Raw genomic sequence first — 25,645 nt, forward strand, 5'->3', positions numbered from 1 at the left:
CACACACACACACACACACACACACACACACACGACATAAAAATATACATATTAAAAATGACAAAGCAGACCTAATACAGAAAGTCCATGGATTACTGATAAAGGAACTATTTGTTGAAAGATTATATTGGGGGGAACAACTCACTAATGCAGGATATGACAAATTCAGTTGCAGATTCCTGCAAGGCTGAGAACTGGTCCCATGCTGCTTCATGCCACCTGATTTGGTCTCCACCCTCAGAGAGAGACAGAAAAGGGACCCTTGTATGTGGTCCCCAGTTCTTAAGCTACCCAAGAGGCCACGCCCTAAGGGCTGGTACCCCAAGGTCATAGGTGGAACAAATACTCACTTTTTTTTTTTAAATAAGAAAGTTCTAAACCTAATACAAACTACATACAATAAGAATGATTATCAAGTTTTGTCCAAGAGAAGGAAAAGGTAATAACATAAACAAAAATGGAAATACAACCAACAAGAACAGCACCTATCAAAAAACACATGCTGGGGCTGGAGAGATGGCTCATCGGTTAAGAGCACTGACTGCTCTTCCAAAGGACCTAGGTTCAATTCCCAGCATCCATATGGTAGCTCACAGCTGTCTGTAACTCCAGTTCCAGGGGACCCTCACACAGACATACAGGCAAAACACCAATGCACATAAAATAAAAATAAATAAATTTTAAAAATTGTTTAAGAAAAAAAAACACATGCTAAATGTCCAGACTATAGCTAAATGGCAAATTACAGAGACTACACCAATAGCTGTCCTATCCTGAAGAATCTAACTCTCCTACCTGATATGTTCTTAGCTAAGATATGAAAGGATTGTAACTGTAACTATCTAGCATTTACTCCATCAAAGACCTGAGAAAGAAATAATATTACCTGAGTAAACAGGAAATGCAAGCAAGCAACTTCCAAAAAATGGCAAGAAATTACAGAGACAGCTGGCAGCCTGGACAGTCACCCAAAGTTTCTCTGCCACGTTGGGGCATCCCTTTTTGGCTACAGGCCTAGAATATCTGACAGACCATCTTCAGAAACAGGGTATTTTGAAAGGCCATCTTACCTTGTCTTGGCAAGGTTCAGCAGTCACTTATCCTTTGTCCTGCTCGTCCGGATAGGACAGCGTGTTTACTGTCAGTAGTCAGGCAAGGGCAGTTCTTTGCCCAACAGGCCACTTTTTGCCAGGAAGAAGACAAATTCCATATGGAGTATCTTCGATGCCCAATATCCTCTTGGGAGTAGATCGGTGCTGCCAGGAGCAATTATATCTCATGTCAACAAAATTCTAAGTTATTAGAACATTTAAATGCCATATTCTCCAGGCTATGAAGTGTTTGAAGATTACCTATCCATCTGACATATTTCTGTATATCTAGGAAACCTAATTAACATGACTATAAATATGACATGGTGACTATTAACCTGTAAATCTTATCAACCTAAATAACTTAAAGACTAAGGCTTCACATTATATAAGAGTAAACAATCTGTAAACAGATGTATAGTATAAGGACAATGACCTTGAAATTGTGACAATATACAAAATATCTTAATCAGAGGTAGAAATGTATAGTGCGATATGACAATAATATCCTTATTATGTATCAACATACAAAATACCCTAAATAGAGGTAGAACATACATACAGTATGACAAATATAATTTTACATTTGTATCAATATACATAATATTTCAAGCATATGTACAATATGGCAAATACAGTTTTGTATTTGCATCAATATACAAGAATCCATACCAATGCAAATTATCTAAAGCTGATAGTTACTGATTTAGTTTACAAGTAGATACAATAATCCACCTTATTAGCCTATCCTATCTATTCCCCATTTTTCTTTCCCAAAAGAGAATCCTGATTCTAAAATTTATTGTTCTACCCCCAACCCTATTACAACTTAAATCCAGCCCCTAACAGATGACAATTATCCATAAGCTTGAGAAAACAAAACCTTTTTGGAGAGGGAACATAGTTTTCTTAGAATTGCTACCTGCTGTCTGGAGGGGGGGCAGCGGGTGGGACAACAGTATCTCTGTGGGATCCTGTGAAAAATAAAACAATGGTTAGGTCTCATAGGAACTGGCTGTAATATTTGTAGTCCATCTCCAAGCTATAGGTAAAGCTTATCTGAAGTTCTGGCGAGAAGTATAGCATGATGGACCATCTCAGTTAGCCATCTTGGAACCGTCCTGAACAGTTTGCAGTCAAAAGCTGATCACTGAGTGGCGTTTATTGGCCCAATGGCATCATTATGAACCAGGTAGAATTTTTGTTGTTGTTGTGGGGCCCCAACTTCCTTCTGGAGGCTTCAGAGATCGCTGTTAGGAGAATTTATTGTTCACTGTGGAAAACTTAAATATTATTAATATCAAAATGGAAAGTTTAAATTTTAAGATGGAAGATACGTAAAGAAGGTTCCAAAGAAGCAAGAATAGGCATGGAGAGAAATAGAATCTTGAAAACAATAGTCCCTAGATTATTTTTTGGCTTTCTTCTGTCCCACACCAGTTGGCTCTTCTGATATGAGACAGAAGCCTCTTAATTTTTTCTTTAGCAACATGCTTGGGTTTAGAGAAGGAGAGAGCCACATTCCAACTCTAAAGCCAGCTTGATTTATAATTGAGTCGGGACCACAACTTTTCTAGAAGTAAAGAGATTAATGTTAGGCAGTGAGATATTACCCTGTAGAGTATATTGGTACCAATAGGTCTGATATTGTTTGCTTGTAAATCTTTTCTATATAGCCTTTCCTTCTGCTTTAGACGTCTAGATGTCCAAGGCCTTTTGACTTCTTGAAGATGGGTATTTCTATTATCCTGTAAAGACAACAAACAGAACCCTGCTCCGAGCCTTGTTTGTTGAGTTTTCATACAACTTGTAGAGTTTTCATGACAGTGGATGAGCTATCACTTCTTATCAAGAGGTGTCTCCTGTTCGAATCCTATTTTTATTCATTTTGTGGGTATCCATAACTTTTCTTCTGCAGAAACAAAAGCAAAATCCCTCCCCCAGCGTAGCACATGTTCTGGTTTCCATTCTGAGGTCAACACATCTTTGACGCCAGATAATGCAGAAAGTCCACGGATTACTGATAAGGAACTATTTATTAAAGGATTATATGGGGGTGGGGGAGAACCAGTCCAACAGTGCGTCAGCTGCTTCACACGTCTCCACCCTCCAAGAGCGCTGGAGAGAAGGGACCTGAGAAGTCTCAAGCTGGCCTAGAGGCCACGCCCTAGGGGCTGGTATCCCAAGATCATAGGTGGAAGGAATACCCACTACACAGATCTGTACAATTGCGGTGGTGCCAGCCCTCTAGGGTGCCTGAATTAATGAAATCATTAGTCATTCCGGGTGCTGCTGGTGCCGTAGGTGGGTGACATCTGCAACAGCACTGTGTGAGAAGAGTAGAATCACTTCCATTCTTTTTTCCTTCCCCCTTTTAGTTGGCATTACCTAACCAGGAGAGAAGATGTTGTCTCTTCAAATTTCTTTACCCCATTGTTCCCCAAATTTCTTTACCCTATTGATCCTCTCAAGTCTTCCAAAATTGGTGTACTTGAGAATACCCCGGATGAACAGGCAGTCAAGAGAACTGGAAATGATCACCAGTGATTTAATCTCTTTGTCTCACCTTTCGGCTGGGGGGGGGCTAACAATGTTTACTCAACTTTATGAGGTTGCTGGAGGCTATAGTGAGTTTATAAATGTTGAGTGCTTTAAATAAACAGCATTTTTGCAGATGGTTATCTAGATCTCTTTAGGAACTTTCATGTGCACACTAATCATCTGGCGTGGTTATTTAAAAAATGCCGAGTTGGGGATAGTTTTAGAAGCTTAGTGGCTCAGGTCGGAGGTGGGGAACCACGCAGCCTGCATTTTAAGCAAGCGTCCCAGGTGATTGATTCCTCTGGGAGCGGGGAGGCGGGCGGGGGGTGGGGTGGGGCGAATCTCACAACCAGATGAAATTAAAGAAAGGAGGGGGGACTTGCCCCGTTAGATTTCCGTTCTCTCAACCGTATCATTCCGTGATTCTGCCGCTACGGGAGCTTTCCTTCCCTTCCCGACCCCACCTCCTTTGTGTCCTCTCTGAGCATTAGCATAGAGAGAGGCACACAGTTTAATGTGTAGAAACGGAGAGGAGAGCGGGGAAAGGAGGAGGGGTGTGGGTGGGGTAAGGCTTGACCAGTGTTTAGCTATTCTAACTGCGAAGTCTGTTGCCTGGCTGGTTCTAGCCGGCTGATTCTGGCAGTGGAAGCCGCGGGGAGAAGTAGATTCAGCCGCTCCTTGTTTGCGGATGGAGGTGCTGACATCAGACACTCGGCACCTTTTCTCTAGCTGCATGAATTTTGCAGTTAGATGCACCATAAAGAGCCCCATTTTTCGGTGTGGCGAACCACCTCGCGATTCAGAGATTGCATTCTACTTTGCAGTTCTCCTTTGCTATTTTGAGTCCTTCATTTTTAATCAGATCCCAGATTGTTTCCTTGTCTTGAACCTCGGATGAAGATTCGCAACAGATGGTGCCTACAGGGCACTTTAAAGAAAGAATTTTACTCGTTTTTACAATCTAGGAAAAAAGGAAAGGAGAGAGAGAGAGAGAGAGAGAGAGAGAGAGAGAGAGAGAGAGAGAGAGAGAGAGAGAGAGAGAGAGAGAGAGAGAGAGAGAACCCACAAATTTTACTGTTGCTTGGTGTGTGAAGTGCGCTTTTGGGGGGTGGGGGAAGGGGGAGCTGATATCAGTAGACATCTATGCTGAGAAGTAGAAACAAGAGTTACCAGGATCTGGGTGTGGTGGTCCATGCCTTTAATTCTTTCCCTTCATAGAGTTGGAGGTCAGCCTAGGCTAGAGCTTGTTCTCTCCAGCCAAACCAAACCTAACCCAACCCAACCCAAACCAATCACACACACACACACACACACACACACACACACACACACACACACACACACACTTGAGCCTAGTGTATTAGGGCACCCCTGTGATTTCAGCATTCAGGAGGCTGAGGCTGGAGAACCATGAGTTCAGGGCCGCCTAGGTTACGCAGTAGTGAGACTGAAAACTGGGCAGATAAATCTTATTTGATATCGAAGAGAATCAAGAGGTCCGACTCTTTGGGTAATATCTTTGATATTAACTCAAAGTTCATTTTCCCCCTGACCAAGCATTTCCAAACTTACTCTTCATAGATCCATTAAATCTAACTGGACAGAGATAGCATTTATTAGTTTCACACCCAAGGACACACATTCAAATATAATTATGTATACTGCTGTCATGTATATCTAAAAATATTTCTTTGCTACTCAGCTATTTTGGTATCAACTTGAATAATAGCCAATATTTACTGAGCTCTTGCTATGTTTGAGTTATGTTAAACTGCGTCAAGTTTGGGTAACTTTATTAATCCTCATAATTAATAAATCAGTGCTAATAAGATATTTATCCTATTTTTTTGGTTTTTCGAGATATTTATCTTATTAATGCAAAAAATTTTTGAGGTTTGTGAAGTTAATAAGCAACAGTCCCGTGTAGCTACTAAGTAAAGCTAGGGTTTAAAATAAGATTTATCTGACTCAAGGGTTGTCGTATTACCTATATAGTATGCCTTTGCAGAACAGTCAGCTGACCTCCAACCTTCAGAACAACATTAATTCACCAGAGAAAATCAAGTTGGGGGCTGGAGATTATTGCTCAGCAGTTAAGAACACTGGCTGTTCCTCTAGAGAACCTGAGTTCAATTCCAAGCCCTCACATGGTGGCTCACAACCGTCTGCAGTCTCATGGGATACAGGAGTGCACAGACAAACAGGCAAAAATCCATACAAATAAAGTAATAGTTTAAAATTAAAAAAAAAAAAAAAAGCCGGGCGGTGGTGGCGCACACCTTTAATCCCAGCACTCGGGAGGCAGAGGCAAGCAGATCTCTGAGTTGAGGCCAGCCTCGTCTACAGATCCGAGTTCTAGGACAGCCAGGAATACACAGAGAAACCCTGTCTTGAAAAAACTAAACCAAACCAAACCAGAACAAAACAAAACCCAGCGGGTGTATAATGAAGTCAAGACAAACTACCTCAAATACTTACAATAAAGCATATCTTGAAGGAAATATGAGACATAGCTGTTTAAGCAAACCAACCATCACGCCTCAGTGTTGTAACTGAATCTGTATGGCTGTTCTTAGCCTTAGCCAGATGGGAATGGTGGAGATTTCAGCCCCATTGCTTTATTCAGCAGAGTTAAATGATTATTTGTTCCTCTAAGTACTTTGGCAACATAACAGTTTAAAATGAGCCCTATCCTTAGGCAAACCTTAAGCAGAGTAATCTTGAGATATCTCTAAAATTCCATTCAGAAGTGCTAGGAATCCAGTTTAAGAGCTGCCTGTTGGAGAGAGCTGGGAACCAGTTTATATGAAGTGTCAATTGCTTTAAGCTTAAGGCATACCTAAGAACTGGAAATGGTCTCTAACACTAGGTTTTTACTTGTAACTTGCTGAGAACATTGAATATCCTGCCGTTTATCATACTTGTTTTTTATCTACCCCTCAAGGAATTTTTATGAACATAAAATGTATTTTGCTGTTCAGATATGACTGAGGAAAAAAAAGTTCCAAAGGATAGACCAGAATGCTGGCATTCTCTTTTAGAACTAAGCTTGGAGATGGTCTTTGTTTTCCTTTTCAATCTTTTCCAGGTCCCTTATGTGTGTCTTGGTTCTTTTTTTTTTTTTATCATGCTAAATACATAAACACACTAAGTATTAAGACAAAAGGCCATGCCATTGCTTTGTCCTTTAAAACAGCATTGCTTTTTGTCCCCTTTTCCATTAGCATACATCACAACCAATACTATACACTCAGACAGCACACAGGGAGTAGCACTATGGTGGCCAGCAGACAGCATTTCTAAATTGCAAGTGGCCGGGGAGTTGATAGAATACCCACAGCTTCACCTGCACAGCCTACTTTTTCTGGAAGGTATGTGGTTACTATCAACCGGATTCTGTTACAGCAGAAGGAATAAGCTATTCATGCTCTGTGCAACTTTTCTCTCTGCCAATGTGTGTGTGTGTGTGTGTGTGTGTGTGTGTGTGTACACATGTGTGTACGTATGCGCACAATCCTACATGTATGCATGTACTTGCTAGATTTTCATTGTGATCAAGTTTCCCTTTATTACAAAATGCTTTAAGAAAGCGTGATCTTTTCGTTAAACTTGGTTTCTGTCCCAGGAGGCTATCAGAGTAGCCCCTTCTGTGTTTTTTGTTTTGTTTTGTTTGTTTTGTTTTTTTCTGAAGACAGTGTGCCATACTGCACATTTGCTCCTCTAAATGTCCTCTGTGAAGAGGGTTCACTATCTTGGATTGCTCTCAATGGCATAACAAAGAATAGATATAGCCACTCATAATAAGCAGCTGCTTTGTCAGGAGGTGTCATGTACAGTCAGACTTCTTTGGTTTAACCAACTGTAAACTGAAAACACCTGAAAAAACTGCATCAGTACTGAATCAGTATGTTCAGGTGTTTTGTCGTTTGTATGGTATTTGTTGTATTCAGTATATCATCTAGAGATGGTTTAGGATGTGTGTAGGTTATATGCAACATTACCTACCATTATACATATGGAGCTTGAATATCCCCTAAGAGAGTCCTGGTCCAGTTACCATGGATATTGAGGAACTGCTGTGCTCACTAGCTCCTTATGACAATTCTAAATAAAGTAGGTAACTCCTTTTTTAAACCACTTTTTCCTTTTTCAGGCAAACAGGGTAAGAGACAGGGAGGTGAATTTACTTCAGAAGATCACCCAGTTAGTGGAACCAGCAACCCAATGCCAGCAGTGTGGCTCCAGTGGTTCCCACCCTGGTTATGGTACAGCTCTTAAAATGTACCTACTCTCTGTATACACACCTATAGAGAGAACGAGGTAGAGATGGGTCACACTTGCGGGAATTGGTCCCACTGAGCAATTTTGCCCAGCCTCTAGGCCAGTGATTCTCAACCTTCCCTATGACCCTTGATACAGTTCCTCAGGTTGTGGTGGCCCTCAACCATGAAATTATTTTCCTTGTTACTTCATAACTGTAATTTTGCTACTGTTATGGATCATAATGCAAATATGTTTTCATGTTTTCCGGTCTTAGGTGATCCCTGTGAAAGGGTCCTTTGCCCCACAGAGGGTTAAACCCATGGATTGAGGACCACTGCCAAGTCTTCAGGACTGATAAAATGATGAAATGAGGCATAGAGAGAAGTTGTTGTTGACATGATTTGAGACGGGGATACAAGCTGCTTGAATTGTAGCTCATGTCTGGGATCTCTCGTGACTGAAGTTACTGGGAATGAATTTTCAATGTAAAGAAGGGCGGTCACTCCTCACCCTTGGTTTCATTCACGGTGTAGAGAAGGGAGTTTAAGTAGTGGAGCATGGTCAAATGTTTAGCCACTTTTTTTGGACAATGATTTTTATAATGAAATGCTGCCAAGCGTATGATCTGTCCATTCTGACATCAATTCAGGGAGACCCTTGTATGTTCATACAGGTTTCCAAGAGGGCGAGCTGGCTCTAATCCCTGTCTGTCTTTGAACCTGCGAAGCCCACAGAATTTTACGATATCGTTTATTTTCTTTTGTGGCACACGGGTCGCCCGTGATGCTCCTGCCTCAGCCTCCCTTCTTAGCGTTAGCACGCTCGGCCGGCGGCCGGCGGAGGCTGCAGTTAACGCGCCTCTCCCCTACGGAGCGGTATTGTCTTCGTTCGGTGCGTTCGCGGATCGGGGCGATCACAGTTCCCATCATCTTTGTCCCCAAACCTCTGCCTTCTGGCGAGGCAGGGCGCCAGGGAGGAGGACGGCTGGCGCCACTGCGGGCCGCCGAGTCCCCGGGCCAGACGTGGCGCGGAGGCTCGGCTCGGCTCGGCGGGGTCGGCGGGCATCCAAGCGCGCCCGGCCGGCCGCAGCCCGGAGAGGGGGCTTGCGCGGGCGGGAGCGGCGCACAACGGCAGGGCCTACTCTCGCGGTGCGGCCGCCGAGCCGAACCAACCTCGCCCCCCTACCCGTTTTCCCGGCTCCCGGAGGACGGTTTGGGGGGGGGTGGGGGAGCTGGGGGCGAGGCGCGTCCTCGGAGCGCCCGCGTGGCTCCCCTTCCCCCCGCTCTCCCTCGCCGCCCCATCGCGAGCCGCGCGCGCGCGCGTGCGCCCCCACCCCCCCACCCACCCCTCCGTGCGTGGCTCGGCTCCGGCCGCGGGGCGGTCTCCTCGCAGGTGTTAGCCCGCGTGGGCGCGCTCGCCGCCCCGCCCCGCCCCCTCCGCCGCCCCCGCCCGCCCGCGAGGGGCGGGGCCGCGCGGGCCTCGGCTGGGCTCGGCTCGGGCGGGGGGCGCGCGGCGCCTCGGTCTGGGGACGCGGGGCGGCCTCGCCGGCGTCGCGCGCTGAGCGTGCGTCTGGTCTGTGTGTGTGAGTGAGTGAGTGAGTGAGTGAGAGCGGGGTCGCGCGCGCGCGCGACGGGCGAGTGAGGAGGGGGAGCGAGCGAAGGAGCGAGCGAAGGAGCGAGCGAGCGGCGGCGGGGCGCGTGTGAGCGTGTGGGAACGAAGAGCGCGGGCGTGGGGGCGGGGGGGAAGGAGGGAGGAGAGGCCGGCCGGCCGACCCACGAGGCCGTGAGAAAAGTGGGCGAGCGGGCGAGGACGCGCGGCCTGGCTGCGGGAGCCGGCGGCGGCGGCGGCGAGGAGAAAGGAGGCGGCTCCCGGCATCCCGCCCCCCTCCCCCTCCTCAGCGGATTTCCCGCGGCCCGCGCTTGCTCCGAGGCGGCGGCGGCGGCGGCGGCCCCGGCCGGGCAGACGAGGGAGGAGCCGGCGGCCAGGTGAGGGGCAGGCGGCCCCGCGACGGTGGCGGAGGCGGCGGCGGCGGGGGGCGTGGGCCGGGGGCGCGCCCTCGAGCCCGAGGCTCCGGCCGCGGCGCGGGGGCGGGCGCGCCGGAGGCCGGTGGTCGCTGGGTCCCCGAGTCGGCGGGGAGCGAGGCGGAAGCCGGGAGTCGCCTGCGTGCGGGAGGGGGCGGGAGGCGGCGATCGCGGCGTGAAATTCGCCTGGTTTCCCCCGTGTCGCCGAGGGGGTGTGGTAAGCCTGGGAATGCTCGCAGTCCTCAGGGGTGTGGTTGTCGCCGCGGTCCCTGGTTCCTTCGAAGAATTCGATGTGACCGAGGCAGGAGGATGCTGTGAGCCTCACCCTGATGCGACTGTGTCCCCTCCCAACGTGTAAAATCGAGAGTAGCGAGCAGCTATTTCCATTTTTTTTTTCTTTAACAGCCATCTGAACAATAAGGGCGACCAGATAATTGAAGGTTTGACTGTAGTAGAAATACTCCCTCCCCCACCCCACCCCCAAATTCCCGATAGAGGACAACTTCAGTCTTAATAATTTGATGTTTCTCATCGCAGGTTTGTAATCCCCGTATTCTGTCTGGTTTGTATTTATGAATAGAGATGAGGTGTTAATTCTGTTTTATCAATGGGGTTTTTATACTAACCAGGCTGTGTGTGTAACTTGAATGTAAATTCTTTCAGTGTAATTTTACTTTCCCAGAAATTGCCTACAGTTTTGTTTTCCTAGTGTTTCTGAAGCTGGGTTAAATTCCAAATCCATGTGGAAAGTGTATCAGTTTACTATGAAAGGTTTTCTTTTTTCTTTCTTTCTTTTTTTTTTTTGTTGCCTTTTTTTCCTTCTAGACATTCTTAATTACTAACCATAACCATGAAGATTTAAATGTCATTTAAGTCTCTTCCTTTTCACAATGGGTAGCTTGAAGGTTATTTCTCCTGTTGTTTTAAAATAATCTCTTAAGCAACTAATTGACAATACCTTTTAGGATACTTGGACTAAAACAAGGGAATTTCAGTCATGGAGATTAGAGATTTAACCCTTTACTTTTTAAAGACGCCATTGTTGATCTTTCCTAGTAGTTCCTTGGTTACTTGTGGGACGTTTTCAAGTAGCATGTTTCTTCATTGTCTGCTCCTTTTTTTGTGTGCCGTTGTTGTGTTAGTTTGGCAGACTTTCCCCCATGTCCCATTTCCTTCTGTTTGTTGGTAGCCCCTGTAGGTGCTGGAGTCCATGTGCTTTGTCTGATTCTGACAAAACAGCTAAGAGGTGAAGAGCAAGTCACATACAGTCCTCCACCAGGTCAAAAGCTACTGCTGCCGAATGGGTTAGGGAGCACAGTACCTAACCTAAATTTAACCCATTGTCCACCAGCTCCCATCTGGCTTCTGTTAGTTTATACGGGACAGTGTTATGGGAAACCATTTTTGAGTCCCCATTGAATATACTCACTTCAGTAGTTGCATGGGAGTTGGGGGGGGGGAGAATGGCAATAAGAAAGTACCCCCTCTCATTTCCTCGTTGACAGTTGGACCACTGGGCCCTGTTGAGGCAGGGGCTGAGGGCAAGGAACAGAGTTTCTCCACTTTGGAGAAGCAGAAGTAGCTTTCTTTACTTGTAGGGAGCAGGCATAGCAAACAAAAACTGAGTGGAAAAAGTGGGTGGAGGGAAAACTATGACGAAGTGTGAAGAGTGAGAAAAGCCAAATATAAAGGGAATGAGTTTTCTTCTAAGTTGTAATTGTTGTTTTGGGAGCTATGTAATAATGTGGACTCCTGGGGAGCCTTTGGCAGGTGAGTTTGTAGAGTATTCTGTAAATGGGATTAAGTCATAAACATTAAAAAATTACAATCGTTATGCTATTTTAAAATCTGAAGGAGAAAAATGTTATCTGTGCTGACATGCAGTTGTTCCAAGAGAAGCTGAGTAAGATTAGGTGCAGATGTTAGAGAAACTGTCTGTCTTTCCTTGGAATTTTCTTCTTGTATTAAGATTAACAATAATAATATGGAACCTCCAAAAATATCTGTACATACGTGCTACATGTATTTGTACAGTTTAGGTTTGTAGAAAGGACTTTATGCTAATGAATGTCAGGCTGTTTAACATTTTCCAGTATTTCCTTCTCAAAATTGGCTTAGACACAAAAGCTACAAGTAAGCTGCCCCATTCCCTTAGAGGCTGGAGTGCATGGAACCCCATGTGCTTTTCCCCCTTCCTTTACAAAAATTTTGGTATTGTTCTTCCAACTTGAACTGTTAAGACATTTCAGGGGGACTGGAGAGATGGCTCAGCAGTTAAGGACACTTGGTTGCTCTTCCAGAGGTCCTGAGTTTAATTCCCAGCAACCACATGGTGGCTCACAACCATCCATAATGAGTGCCCTCATCTGGCCTGAAGGCATACATGCAGGCAGAACACTGTATACTAAATAAATAATTCTTTAAAAAAAAAAAAAAAGACTATTCAGGATCAGATATATGATAATGGATAGTGGCATCAGGCTATTTAAAGAATTACTAATTTTTTTTTGAGACAGGGTCTCACTATACAACTCTGGACTGAACTCATTATGTGGACCAGGTTGTACTTGAATTCTGCCTCACAGGTGCTGGGATAAAGGATGTGTGTCACCATGGCAGCTACATTAGCCTTTTTTTTTTTTCTCCCCCAGTGCTGAGGATTGTACCTGGGCCTTTGTGTATGCTAGGCAAACTATCACTTGCCCCTTCTCATTAAGATAAATTGAAAAAATAAACTATGCACATTGGCAGTATATTATCTTTTTTTGTTAATGTAATACCTACATGAAGCAATTTAAGGGAAGGATTTAATTTGGTTTATAGTTCTAGATCAGTGGTTTTCAATCTTCCTTATGCTGTGACCTTTAATACAGGTTCCTCATGTTGTGATGACCCCAACCATAAAATTATTTGATTGCTACTTTGTAACTGTAATTTTGCTACTGTTATGAATCATAATGTAAATATCTAATATATGACCCCCCAAAGAGGTCCCAACCCACATGTCCAGAGCCGCTGTTCTAGGGGATACTGTCCCTCATGGTGGGGAGGCATGGGGGCATTGGGTCTGAAGTCAGGAAGCAGAGTGCAATGAGTGCTTGTGTTTCTTGTGTCCTTATTCAGATCTGGACCCTAGCACGTGTAGTTTTTCACTTTTCAGTTAAACCTTTTTGGAAACATCCTCATAGACACACTCAGATGCATTTCCAAGGAGATTCTAAATCCAAGTCGACAATGAAGGTTAACCATTTGTCTAGTATTTGATTTGTATTTCACATAGCCAACTCCAAATGGATTTATTTTCAGTTTTTATGTGTCTCTGTGGGTGCTCTTAGAGGCTCGAAAAAGTTGTTAGATCTGGAGCTGTAGTTACAGGTGAATGTGAGCCACACTCCTCCGCATGCATGCTGGGAACCAAAACTCTGGTCTTCTATAAGAGCAACAAGCTCTTGAAACTGCTGAGCTGTCTACAGCCCCCAAACACACAGCTCTTAAAATTTTATCCCTTAACTTGGCCATCTAATGTACTGTGCTCTGTCACCCACTGCGGGTAACAGCAGAGAATAAAACATGTGAGTTCTGTCTTTGGAGTTTGTGGTCTAGTTTCATTGATCACGGTACTTGTTTTTGTTTTTGAGACGGTTTCTCTGTGTAGCCCTGGCTGTCCTGGAACTCTGTAGTCTTTAGACCAGTCTAGCCTTGAACTCAGAGATCTGCCTGCCTCTGCCACCACCGTCTGGCTGATCACAGCACTTTTTAATCTGCCAGTTCTCCCAGTAATGTCAGTAGAGTATCAAATTCTCACAAGCTATATACCAACTGAATCGATGAGTTGGCTAAACAGTCTTATATGTTTATGTGCCTGATTAATTTTACTCCCACAAAATGTCAGTATGTTATGAATTGTGACAAGAAAAATTAAAGCTACTCATTGTCTAAATGCTTCCTACTGTCTTCTGTACCTTTTCCCCCTTCTGATGCTACTAGCTAGCTTCATGCTCTTAACAGCCATAAAGTCTGAAACAAAAACAGGGAATTGTGTGGTGTAAGACTACACACACACACACACACACACACACACACACTATCAAAAAACTGCGTTTTGGAAGCCCGTGTAAATTTCTCTCAATAGTATTGGTAATTCTTCCCTAGATGTTTTGGAGTGCTCAGTTTTTAGCTTATTCCATCGACATATAATTTAGTCATCCTGTTGGACTCCAATAAATGAGTAGCTTTCACATTCCTTTATCAAAGCACAGTAATGTCTGGAAAGGAAATTTGGGGAGGAAGTTTGGCATTTGTCTTAAATGTGAGGACCTTTGAGCTACACTGTGCATTGTATCTCAGAAACTTTTGAAACTCTGTGCCATCTTCTATAGATACTTTGTAACAACCCTCTATTAAGAAAACACATTAGAATCTTTGTTTTGATTTTAGAGATCTTTTATAGTTGGCTATAGATGATAGACCAAAGGCTGGGAATTTAGTAATGAAAGTCACGTACAGTTTAAGTAAAAGGTAATGTTTTTTCTGATTAGAGTTGGAAGTGTGTAAGAACTTGTAGTTTGCTTAGGGTTTTTATTTCATTTTTTTTCTAAATTTCTTGTATTACAGTAAACACTTTATAAACTTTTTAAGTGTAAAGTTTGTTTAAGGGCACTAAGGACATTCATTGTACACAATCACCATTTATTTTCAGGATCTTTCCTGCAGAATTGAACCTCTACCCATTTGATGACAGTTCCTTGTAATGTAGCCCCTTGATAATTACCATTCTGCATTCTGCCTCATGATTTTGACTAGTATCTCATACAAGTAAAACCATGCCTTGTTCTATAATTGTCATATTTGATTTAACATAATATCCTCAATGTTCATTCAAGTTGTAACATTTATCAAAGTTTCATTTTTATAAAGATTTATTAATTTTTTTTATCCTATGTGTATGATTTGCCTGCGTGTATATGTGTACCGCATATGTGTGGTTCCCAGTAGAGGCCAGAAGAGGGTGCCAGATCACCTGGAACTGGACAGAGAGCAGCAAGGGCTCTTAACTGCTGAGTCTCCAATTTTAATTTCTTTTTAAGACTGAATACTTTTTTTTTTGTACACACACACACCCACCCACACTCCTACCCCTTTAGCCTACTTATTCATGTGTCAATGACATTTAGGTTGTTCCTACCATGTAGCTGTTAGGAATAGTGAATGCTACTGTGAGTGAAGGTGTATAGAGACCTATTTGGGATCCCTTTTTTTTTTCTGAGTTGTAGCCTAAGCTGGCCTCAAACTCAACATCCTTCTGCCTTAGGCCCCCTGTGGTGGGAACACAGGTCTATATCACTCACTGTACACACTGCTTCATTATGGTTTGGGCTTGCACTTCCCTTACTGATGTTAAGTTTCTTATTCATAGCATTTAAAAAATGGTTTATTTTAGTTGTGTTTATGTGTTTATTCATGGGCTAGTCAGAGGACAACTTTTGGTTAGTACTCTTCTTTCCATCCTGGGTTCCAGAAATGGAAGTTGGGTCATCAGGGTTATGGCAAGTGCCTTTATTTGCCAAGCCCTTTTGCTAGCCCACTCAATGACAGTGTAACATCAGATTGTGTTGGTCTTTGTATGCTGACACCATGTCTTGTTCTCTGTCTTCAGTTTAGTATTAGGCAGATATTTAGTATCATAGATATTTAAATATTAATATATATTGTGTAATTGACTCCTCACTCTACCCACTTGTTTTCTTATTTTTAGTCTATTTGGAGTTGTGATTAATTTTTGAGATGGAAGTTTGTTCTTTCTATTCTGTGCATATTTGTTCCTACTTGTCCTCACACACCTCCCCCTTCTCTGTCTCTGCTTTCACCATTTAGCCCCTCTTCTGCTTTTATGTCACATGCATTTATTACCCTCTCTTTTCCTTCCTACCCCTTAAAGATTTCATCTTCCCTTCCATGGTCTCCTTTATAGTTCCATGACTCCTCCCATATGTGCACACATAAAAATTAGAACCTTAGATCTTCATACAAGAGAAAACAGTATTTGTCTTTCTGACTCTGGTTTATTTTATATAACATTCTAATTTCCAGTTCATTTTTTTCTGTAAATGCCATTTTTTACAGCTGAATAAAATTCCATTATGTGTGTCTGTATCACATTTCATTATTGATTCATCTAGACTTTGTTCCATTTCTTGCTCCTGTGAATAATATAGTTAATAAACATGGATATGCAGATATCTCTGGTAGGATTTAGAGTTGCTTGGGTATATATCCAGAGTGATATAGCTAGGTCATATAGTTCCATTTTTTTGTTTGGTGGTAGTTGTTTTTTTGAAAACCTTCCTACTGTTTTCTGAGTTGCTGCACCAGTTTGTATACAATAGTATACAGTAGTGAATAACCATTTCTCTTTTCACCTTATCAGCATTATTTGTTGTTTCTTTACTTAATGACCGTTCTGAGTGAGGTGAGCTAGAATCAAAAGTAGTCTTTTTTTGTTGTTTGTTTGTTTGTTTCGAGACAGGGTTTCTCTGTAGTCTGGAACTCTGTAGACCATAGTGGCCATGAACTCAGATCAGCCTGCCTGCATCACCACTGCCTGGTCCTCAAAAGTAGTTTTAATTTGCATTTCCCTGATGACTCACAGTATATTGGCCATTTTTGTTTCTTTTTGAGAACTGTCCTCAGTTCATTTGTCCTCACAACCTCCCACCCCCACCCCCCCTTTTTTTTTTGAGACAGGGCCTCTCATTAACCAATTTATTGATTGGAAAATTCTTTTTGTTGTTGTTTTGCTTTGTTTTTCAAGATAGGGTTTTTTTTGTGAAGCCTTGGCTATCCTGGAACTCATTCTATAGACCAAGTGCTGGGATTAAAGATGTGCCACCACTGCCTGGTGATTGGAAGTTTTTTAAAAATTATTTTTATTTGTATTTATGAGTGCCTGCCTGTATGTATATTATACCACGTGTATGCTTAATGCTGGTAGAGGCCAGAAGGCATCAGACCCTCTAGAACTAGAATTATGAATGGTTGCGAGGCACTATTTGGGCCCGGGTAACTGAACCCATGACTGCTGTAAGAACAGCACATGCTGAGCCATCTCTTTAACCCCGTGTGTGTGTGTGTGTGTGTGTGTGTGTGTGTGTGTGTGTGTGTGTGTGTGTTTGTGTGTGTAAAGAACTTTTGAAGTTCTTTATGCAGTCTAGATATTATCATCTGAAGTATAATTGGCAAAGATTCTCTTCCATTCTGTAAGGCTGTCTTCACTTTGAATGTTTCTTTTGCTGAACTGCTTTTTAATTTCTATATAATCCTGTTTGTGCTACTTCTTGTGCTATTGGAATCCTTGTAAAGTTCTAACTTAATATTTTGAAGTGTTTCCCCTAACATACGGCTCAAGAATTCCTTCTTAGAGCACTGGCAGACCCCAGTTTAAAGATGAATCTGCTGGGCATGGTGGATGCTGAGCTATATCGCCAACTCTGGAATTTTTTTTTCTTTAAATGTTTTCAGTCCTCAGTTGAATCACTAGAATGTGCAGATACAGAGGGCTGATATATTAAAGAACGTTTGCATAAATACAATTAGACCATCTGGCTTAGAGAACCAGTGGAAGAGCCTGGCGTGGTGGCACATGCCTTTAATCCCAACCTGGTCTACATAGCAGTATCCAGGCCAGCCAGGCCTACATAGTGTGACCCTGTTTCCAGGGGGGAAAAACAACAACACATAGTTGGCATGATAAATGAACAGGAAAGGGTGCTTGCTGCCAAGTCTAGCAACCTGAGTTTGATCAGAACCCACATGGTGGAAGGAGAAAACTGACTCTGTCACATTGTCCTCTTTATGAGTGTATTGGCACATTAAATGTAATAAAAATATATACTCCCAAGTTATAGTGTGGTAGTGCTAGAGTATGGATATAAGAGTATACTGGGCATTTCTAATATGATATAGACTGCTAGAGGAAGGAGGAGTCCAGAAAAACAGCTTTGTCAAACCTCTCAGCCCAGAATATACTAAATGGGTAGGTCTAGAGTATATTTTCAAGTAACAGGAAGTATAGGAGAATAGATTAAAATGATTCCAGATTAGCAAGTGTAGGTGGCCCCAAAGCGCAGTACAGAGAAATGCTCGAAAAAAAAAAAAAAAAAAAACAATGAGGTGGTGCCCCAAGGGCAGTGCTAAAATATTCTGGGTGTATGATGAATGAAGAGACTAGTGAAATTCAGGTATCACAAAAGTAAAATTAACATTGTGTGCATGTGTGCCTTTGTGGAAGTAGCAAAGGAAAGATGGAAACAGATGGTGACTAAGCTTCTGAATTGAGTATCATAGTTAGGCTAGGTATGTCAGCCAGTGCTGGCCAGAAGAAAAGAGTAACTACATGAATGGATGATTGCAATGTATTGTAAGGTTGGTAAATCCAAATCTGTAAAGATGGCTGATCGTCCATAGACACATGAGTTGGAAGTTGCTGCCTTAAAGCATACTACGCAGGTTGGAGGTGTAGAGGAAATTTTGGGACTTTTTCTGTGAGACCCAAGTCTTGGCATAGTTTTTTCACTTAAGGAAGGTCTTCTTCAGTGCAAAATTCTTAATCCAGTTGATTGGATGAGGCTTTTTTCACATTTTGGAAGATAATCTTTTTAAGTCAGTAGATTATAGCTGTTAATCACTTATACAAAATAACTTGGACATACAGACCAGTATACGGTCAGACAGATGGGCATTATAACCTAGCCAAGCTGGTCTAGGAGTTTGAATGGTCACAATGGGTGTGTATGTGCAGAATATAGGTACTAAAGCAGACATGTAAATTAGAAAGTATAAGCTCAATGAGGCGAGAGAGGATGGCATTTAGTTAAGGAAGCCCAGTAACTTCATTTCAATGGGATTTAAAATTCAGTCATGAGCTCATAATGGGAATGAGATACTTAGGTCTGTATTTCAATAACTGCTGAAATCTGGATGAAAATGACATTTCTAGGTAGTAGAAAATGGGTTTAGAATGAAAACCTGAGATTTATGAACAGGAGAGCTCCCAGAGACAAAGGAGACTCTTGAAGGAGTACCTGAAACTCAATGAATCATTTGTTAATCTCCACAAACCAATCTAGCTCCCATTTCTCACATAGAAGTGGATGGCATCACTTGGACAAGACGGTAGCCATTTCTGGATTGTTTAAATGGTATTAGAATTTTATTGTAGATTATAGTAGAGTGACATACAAATTCTGTTCCATAATGTACGGCCATCCCTTTCTATCCAGTTGAGGACTGGAAACATTTGAATAAAAGTCTGCATTGAATGTGTTTGACATATACAGGCATTTGGATATTTGGTCCCTAATTGGTGGCACTATTGGGGTATGTTTAGGAGATGTGGCCTTGCTGAAGGAAGTATGTCACTAGGGCAGGCTTTTGGGAGTATTAGAGCCTTACTTTATTATTCCCAGTTTGCTCTTTCTGCCTGTGACCCAACATGTGAACTCTCAGCTTGCTACTCCAGATGCCATTTGCCACTTCTGACACTATGATGGACTCTTATCTCTCTGGAATCCTAAGCCCTAATATACTCTTTCTTCTAAAGTTAGTTGCCTTGGTCATGGTGTTTCATCATAACATAGAAAAGTAACTAGTATACCCAGAAATAAGGTATATGAGAGAATGTTCATTGGTTATATGTAAATACCATTCCATTTTATATGAATGACGTCAGTATTTAGGATTTTGTATGCTAGAGAGTCTGAGTGGTGGCTCCTAGAAACAAATCTTCCTTGGTTACTGAGGGTTGAGTGTATATTTTTCTTACCTAGCCTTTATTTTTAGATTCTGAACTCATGTATTAGAGCATTATATGGAATGAAAGATTCACTGTTTAAATTTATTATTTTTTATGTGTTCTTTGCACCTTGTGTGTGTACCTGCAGAGGTCAGAAGAGGACACCAGAAATTTGGGACTGGAGTTACAGATGATTGTGAGCCTACATTGTGTGGGTGCTGGGAATTAAACCTGGGTCCTCAGTAAGAACAAGTGCTTTTAACCAGAGTCGACTCTCTAAGCCAAGGAGTGAAAGGTTTTTTTTTTTTTTTTTTTTTTTCCTTGTAGAAGTGTTTTAATATCTTTAGAGAGTTCATTATGGCTCTGTTCCCTCTTTTCCTCCCTTCAGCCCCATCCTGAAAGGTTTTGCTAGTGCTGCTGAACCCTGTCATCCTCCCCTTCTATTTCTTTTTTTTCTGCTTGAGACCACACACCTTGGGAGAGGGAGGGGATGTGGTATCCTTGATTTACTTTTTCTTTTTTGTGATGTTACAAAAACTGTCTTATTCTGTAGTGGATAATTGTAGCTTTCTGTGTTCATGAGCTCTGTTTTCATGAGCTCTGTGTGTTTATAAGGTTCAAGGATTTTAACTTTAAATTTTGAGAACATTTGTTTATTAAGGAGATAGTAAGAATTAGAATGCTAAGCTTTAGATCCTAGAGTGTTTTAGTTGAAATTATTTGAAAGCTAAAAAAGAAAGTACTTTTAGCTTTTACTGTAGTGTGAGAATTAAAATTTTGAGAAAATAAAATCATACTCTAAAAATACTTTAAAAAGAGTCTAGAGCTAGGTATGGTGACATTTGCCTGTATGCCAGCGCTGGGAGATGGGGTTGGGGCAGGAGGAGGGTGGATTGAAGTCAACCAGCTTGAGCTACATACTGAGATCCTTTCTTCAAAAACAAATCTAGGCAGTCTTAAACACTGAAACAAATGACTTTCTCATGATGGAGGAAATAAGTGAAGAACTTCATTTCTTTTTTTCTTTCTTTAAGATTTATTTATTTATTTCGTATACAGTGTTCTGCCTGCATGTGTCCCTTCAGGCCAGAAGAGGGCATCAGACCTCATTACAAATGGTTGTGAGCCACCATGTGGTTGCTGGGAATTGAACTCAGGACCTCTGGAAGAACAGCCAGTGCTCTTAACCTCTGAGCCATCTCTCCAGCCCCCGAAGAACTTCATTTCTTGTTTTTTGGTTTTTTGAGACAGGGTTTCTCTGTGTAGCTTTGCACCTTTCCTGGAACTCACTCTTTAGACCAGGCTGGCCACAAGCTCACAGAGATCCGCCTGCCTCTGCCTGCCAGAGTGCTGGGATTAAAGGCATATGCTACCACCGCCCTGCAAGATTTACTTTTTTACTGATGGCAAAGTGTCTTTACCTGCTAAAGCCATCTCACTAGCCACAATATTTACTATTTTAAAAGGTAAGAGTCTCTGTAAAACGAAATGGCTATCTAATAAATGTAGCACGAATCTTAAATGGTCTTATAAGAACCCGGAGACAGGTATTGGGGTGAATGCTAGAAGATCAGAGAAGCAGAACAAGCCACAGTGACATCACCTTGCCAGTTCCTCAGCTGATCTTGTTTCCTCAGACTGCTAGCCTCTGAGTCCTGATCCAAATGGATCTCAGCTGAACTGCTTCTCGAAAGCCTGAAAGCTTAACCAGCTCTAGTTCCTGGTCCTCACGCCTTATATACTTTTCTGCTTCCTGCCATTACTTCCTGGGATTAAAGGCGTGAGTCACTTTTCCTGGCTGTTTACAGTGTGGCTTTAAACTCAGAGAGATCTGGATAGATCTCTGCCTCCCAAGTGATAGGATTAAAGGTGTGTGTGCCACCATTTTCTGGCCTCTATATCTAGTGGCTGTTCTGTTCTCTGACCCCAGATAAGTTTATTAGGGTGCACAATATTTGGGGGAACACAATATAATCACAAATAAAATCTGTGGGAAAATACAGGTATAAGGTAAATGGGATGTCAGCAAATGTCTATAAGCATAGTAGACCCACCCACCCTTTTTTTTAAAACAGAATCTTACTAAATAGCCTCCAACTAGCAATCTTTCCATCTCTATCTCTAAAATATTATGAATACAAGTGTGCACAATCACAGTCTACTCCATTTCCTCTCTTACACTGTAAACTCAGGTTAAGTAATTCCTATCACTTTTTTATTTCTTCCAGAGTATCAAGGAAAATAACGTATAAAATACCAAGTTATAAACTCCAGTGGAAAAAAGTAGGTTTTAGTTTAATTTTAATGTGTATGAGTGTTTGCCCACATGCTTTATTATGTGCACCAAGCCCATGCCTGGTGCTTATGGAGGCTAGAAAGAAAGCATCAGATAATCTGGAAATGGGAGTTATAGATGGTTGTGAGCTGCCAGGTAGGTGCTGGGAACCAAACCTGGGTCTTCTGCAAGAGTACCAACTGCTCTTCACTGCTGAGCCACCTACAGAGACTTTATATCTGACAGTTTTCCCTTGCAAGCTCAGCATCAGCTTGCAAAACAACAACAACAAAAACAAACAAACAAACAAAAAACCACTGTCTAGAATACAAGGCTAAAGAAATGAAGTTCTGCCGGGGCGGTGGTGGCGCACGCCTTTAATCCCAGCACTCTGGCAGGCAGAGGCAGGCGGATCTCTGTGAGTTCGAGGCCAGCCTGGTCTACAAAGTGAGTTCCAGGAAAGGTGCAAAGCTACACAGAGAAACCCTGTCTCGAAAAACCAAAAAAAAAAAAAAAGTAAATCTGAGTATTCCATGTACACAGCATTCAGTCTTAAGCGCATGAGGCAAGAATGTGCCCTTTCCCTGACTAGAACCCAAGAACGAGCTACAGGACTTCAAGATATAACACTGACCACTAATAGCTGTATAGCTGTTGAGGAATATGTGTGCTCTCCACAGATCTGTATCTGTTGTTTTTCTGGTCAGGGAGCCGAGAGTGCAGCACCCCTGTGATGCCCTTCAACTAAAGTTTTCCCTTCTGCCTGTGCTGAGACTTCGTGGGGTTTAGCCTGGGTTGCAGGTGTCTAGTGGGGGTGCTGAACAAGTGTAAAGGCCGACGTCTTCAACAGTACCTGCTATCTAGAGCCTTCTTGTGGAAAATGAGTTGCCAACCTTTTTTATCTTAAAGGGAAATACTTTATTTATAGATAGTAACTGAAAAAAATATCGAATGTAATCTCTAACAGTTGGCATTACTATTGACAAAAGGTTTTGCTCCCCCGATAGCATTTTATTATGATTGCTGGGGCAGCAACTGTTACTCATAGGAAATTCCTTCATGCAGTGAAATTAGTCATCCCTGAAAAGATGAGGTTCAAGAGCCCGAGTGTCCCGGGCGGTGGTGGCGCACACCTTTAATCCCAGCACTCGGGAGGTAGAGGCAGGCCGATCTCTGAGTTTGAGGCCAGCCTGGGCTACTGAACAAGTTCCAGGACAGCCAGGGTTTTGAAGAGAAACCTTGTCTGGGGTGGGGGTGGAGTGGGGAAGATCCCGAGTGTTAGACCAGGTACTGACATGGCTCCAGAATAAAAAAACAAACAACAAACAAAAAAAAACAGTGACTACAAGTATTTGTTCTTTTCTCAAGGGAAGCTAAGACTTCCGTAGTTACTCTGTTGTGATTTTTCTTTGTGGCCTTGCCTTCTGAGTGAGACCTTCTCATGTAACCTTGAAAGAAAGCCCTGTGTGATCCTAACTTCTTAGTGAGCACTTGGCGCCATCTGCAGCAGATAGAGTGCCTGGTTGGGTACACACTGGCCTTCTGTGGTTTTCCACAGGGAAGAGAGTGTAACATAAGCTCTCGGAAAAACATCTTCTAGTGAAGATGACAACAATGTAGGTTTGCTTTATAAGTTTTCCACAGCTATGGTTAAAGGACAAATCTTTATGCTTTGTAGCTGCTGGTGGTGGTGGTGGTGGTGGTGGTGCTGCTGCTGCTGCTGCTGCTGCACACCTTTAATCCTAGCGTTCTAGAGGCAGAGGGAGGTAGAGGCAGCCTAGTCTACAGAGTGAATTCCAGGACAGTCAGGGTTACACAGAGAAACAAAAACAAAACAAAAATTAAGAAAAAAGCTTGGTAGAAAAAGTGTTTTGGCTAGACAGGGTGGCATGCTTGTAATCCTAACACGTGAAAAGTTTTGCAGGAGAGTTGTGTTTGAGGTCTCTGGGCTACATAGTGAGACCTTGTCTTAAAGCAAAAAACAAAATAAACAAACAAAAAAAAACATACAAAAAAACCTTTCTGTTAAGGAAAGGGAACATAAGTTTGTAACTTGTAGGTTATGTAGGATATCCCATATGGGGAATATAAAACAGTTTGTATTTCTATCATAATGGGTGGTTATCTTCTAATGAGATTTAAATATCTTTTTTTTCCTAAGATTTATTTAATTATTATGTATACAGTGTTCTGTCTTCATGTATGCATGCATGCATGCCAGAAGAGGACACTAGATCTCATTATAGATGGTTGTAAGCCACCATGTGCTGGAAATTGAACTCAGAACCTCTGGAAGAGCAGCCAGTGCTCTCAACCTCTGAACCATCTCTCCAGCCCCTGAGATTTAACTATCTTAAACTAGCACAATCATTGTAATTTATAATTTGCCAAAATTAGGAATGGTATGGTATTGTTGGCTAGATTTCTTCTTAGCGTAAATTGGATTATTACTGTATCTAGTGGAGATTAGAACAGTTGTCTTAGACCTTTGAAGAAATGGTTGGTGTAGGGATTTAGGCGTCCGTGGATGTGTCAAGATGGTCATGGCAAGCCAAAGTACTGATGGTGTGTACTTCGATATCTGGGAGGTCATGAAGTTGCTGATCTGCCTTGCCTTGCTTACTTGTAAGTGTGACCACTGGACAAGACACTTGAACAGTCATACTTCCTATGTTCACACACTCTGTATCAGTGGCTTTACCTAATCAAGAATATTTACAGAATAATTACCAGCTTTTTTCTTGCTTTTTGAACAGTACAAGTATTACTAGCATTTCCACTGTATTTGATCTAGAAATGATTTAAAGTATACAAGACAGTGTATACAGCTTATACAGAATACTTCATACTTTACTATAAGGACTTTGAACATCTGTAGATTTTTTGGTGTGCTCTGGATGGAAGTGAGGAATATGGCTGGGATTTGGGAGTCTAGAGGTAGCCCTCTCTCAGATCCAGGATGCTGTGGGCAAGGGATAGCTGTTCTCAAAGTTTTTTAGGGTTTTATTATTAAAAAAATTTGGGGGGTATGACGGAGACAGGATATCACTTTGTAACCCAGGCTGGCCTGGAATTCACTGTGTAGCCCAGGCTGGCCTCAAACTCACAGAGATCTGTTTGACTAAAAATGACTTAAAACTTTCTCCTCTTTATTATCAAACTCTGAGTGGTAAATTAATTGCTTTTTAGGAAGACAGTTTTCAACTGTTGACTGATTCATGATTCAGACTCATAATTTCAGACTCAGTTTCACTCTGGGAAAGGTATCCTTTTTTTTTTTTTTTTTTTTTACACTCTTAGTAAAATATGTTTGTTTCAAATGTGCCATTTAAAGAAGGGAAATAGTGGCACACAGTAATGGACATGGGTGTTTGCTTGCATTATGTAGAGAGAGCTCTTTGTTCATTCTCCAATTTTTAATTTTATTAAAATTACTCCTAAAATGCTAGTTTTTGCTTATGTAGTAATACAGTTTTTTTTAAATTATCTACATAACAATTTTAAAGCAAGAGAAATTTCAAATATAAAACTACAGATAAATTTTTTTTTTTTTTTTTTTTTTTGAGACAGGGTTTCTCATGTAGTTTTGGTGCCTGTCCTGGATCTCACTCTGTAGATCAGCTGGCCTTGAACTCACAGAGATCTGCCTGCCCCTGCCTCCCAA

The 25,645-nt window shown here is 42.2% G+C and overlaps 1 protein-coding gene across 2 annotated transcripts in view; it reads left to right on the forward strand.

Moving 5' to 3' along the window:
* Positions 1-9,648: 9,648 nt before the first annotated feature.
* Rimklb (ribosomal modification protein rimK like family member B) overlaps positions 9,649-25,645 on the forward strand; it is a 43,425-nt gene continuing 27,428 nt past the window's right edge. Inside the window, exon 1 of one of the 2 annotated variants that reach the window (XM_028857814.2) lies at positions 9,649-9,880. The gene's annotated coding sequence lies outside the window, so the exon portion shown is untranslated. Of the gene's footprint in view, positions 9,881-10,057; positions 10,134-25,645 lie in introns of those variants that run through there. The other variant, XM_037204169.1, reaches the window with a different exon arrangement.

This window comes from Peromyscus leucopus, chromosome 3 (genome assembly GCF_004664715.2).
Source record: "Peromyscus leucopus breed LL Stock chromosome 3, UCI_PerLeu_2.1, whole genome shotgun sequence".
Classification (NCBI taxonomy): Eukaryota; Metazoa; Chordata; class Mammalia; order Rodentia; family Cricetidae; genus Peromyscus; species Peromyscus leucopus.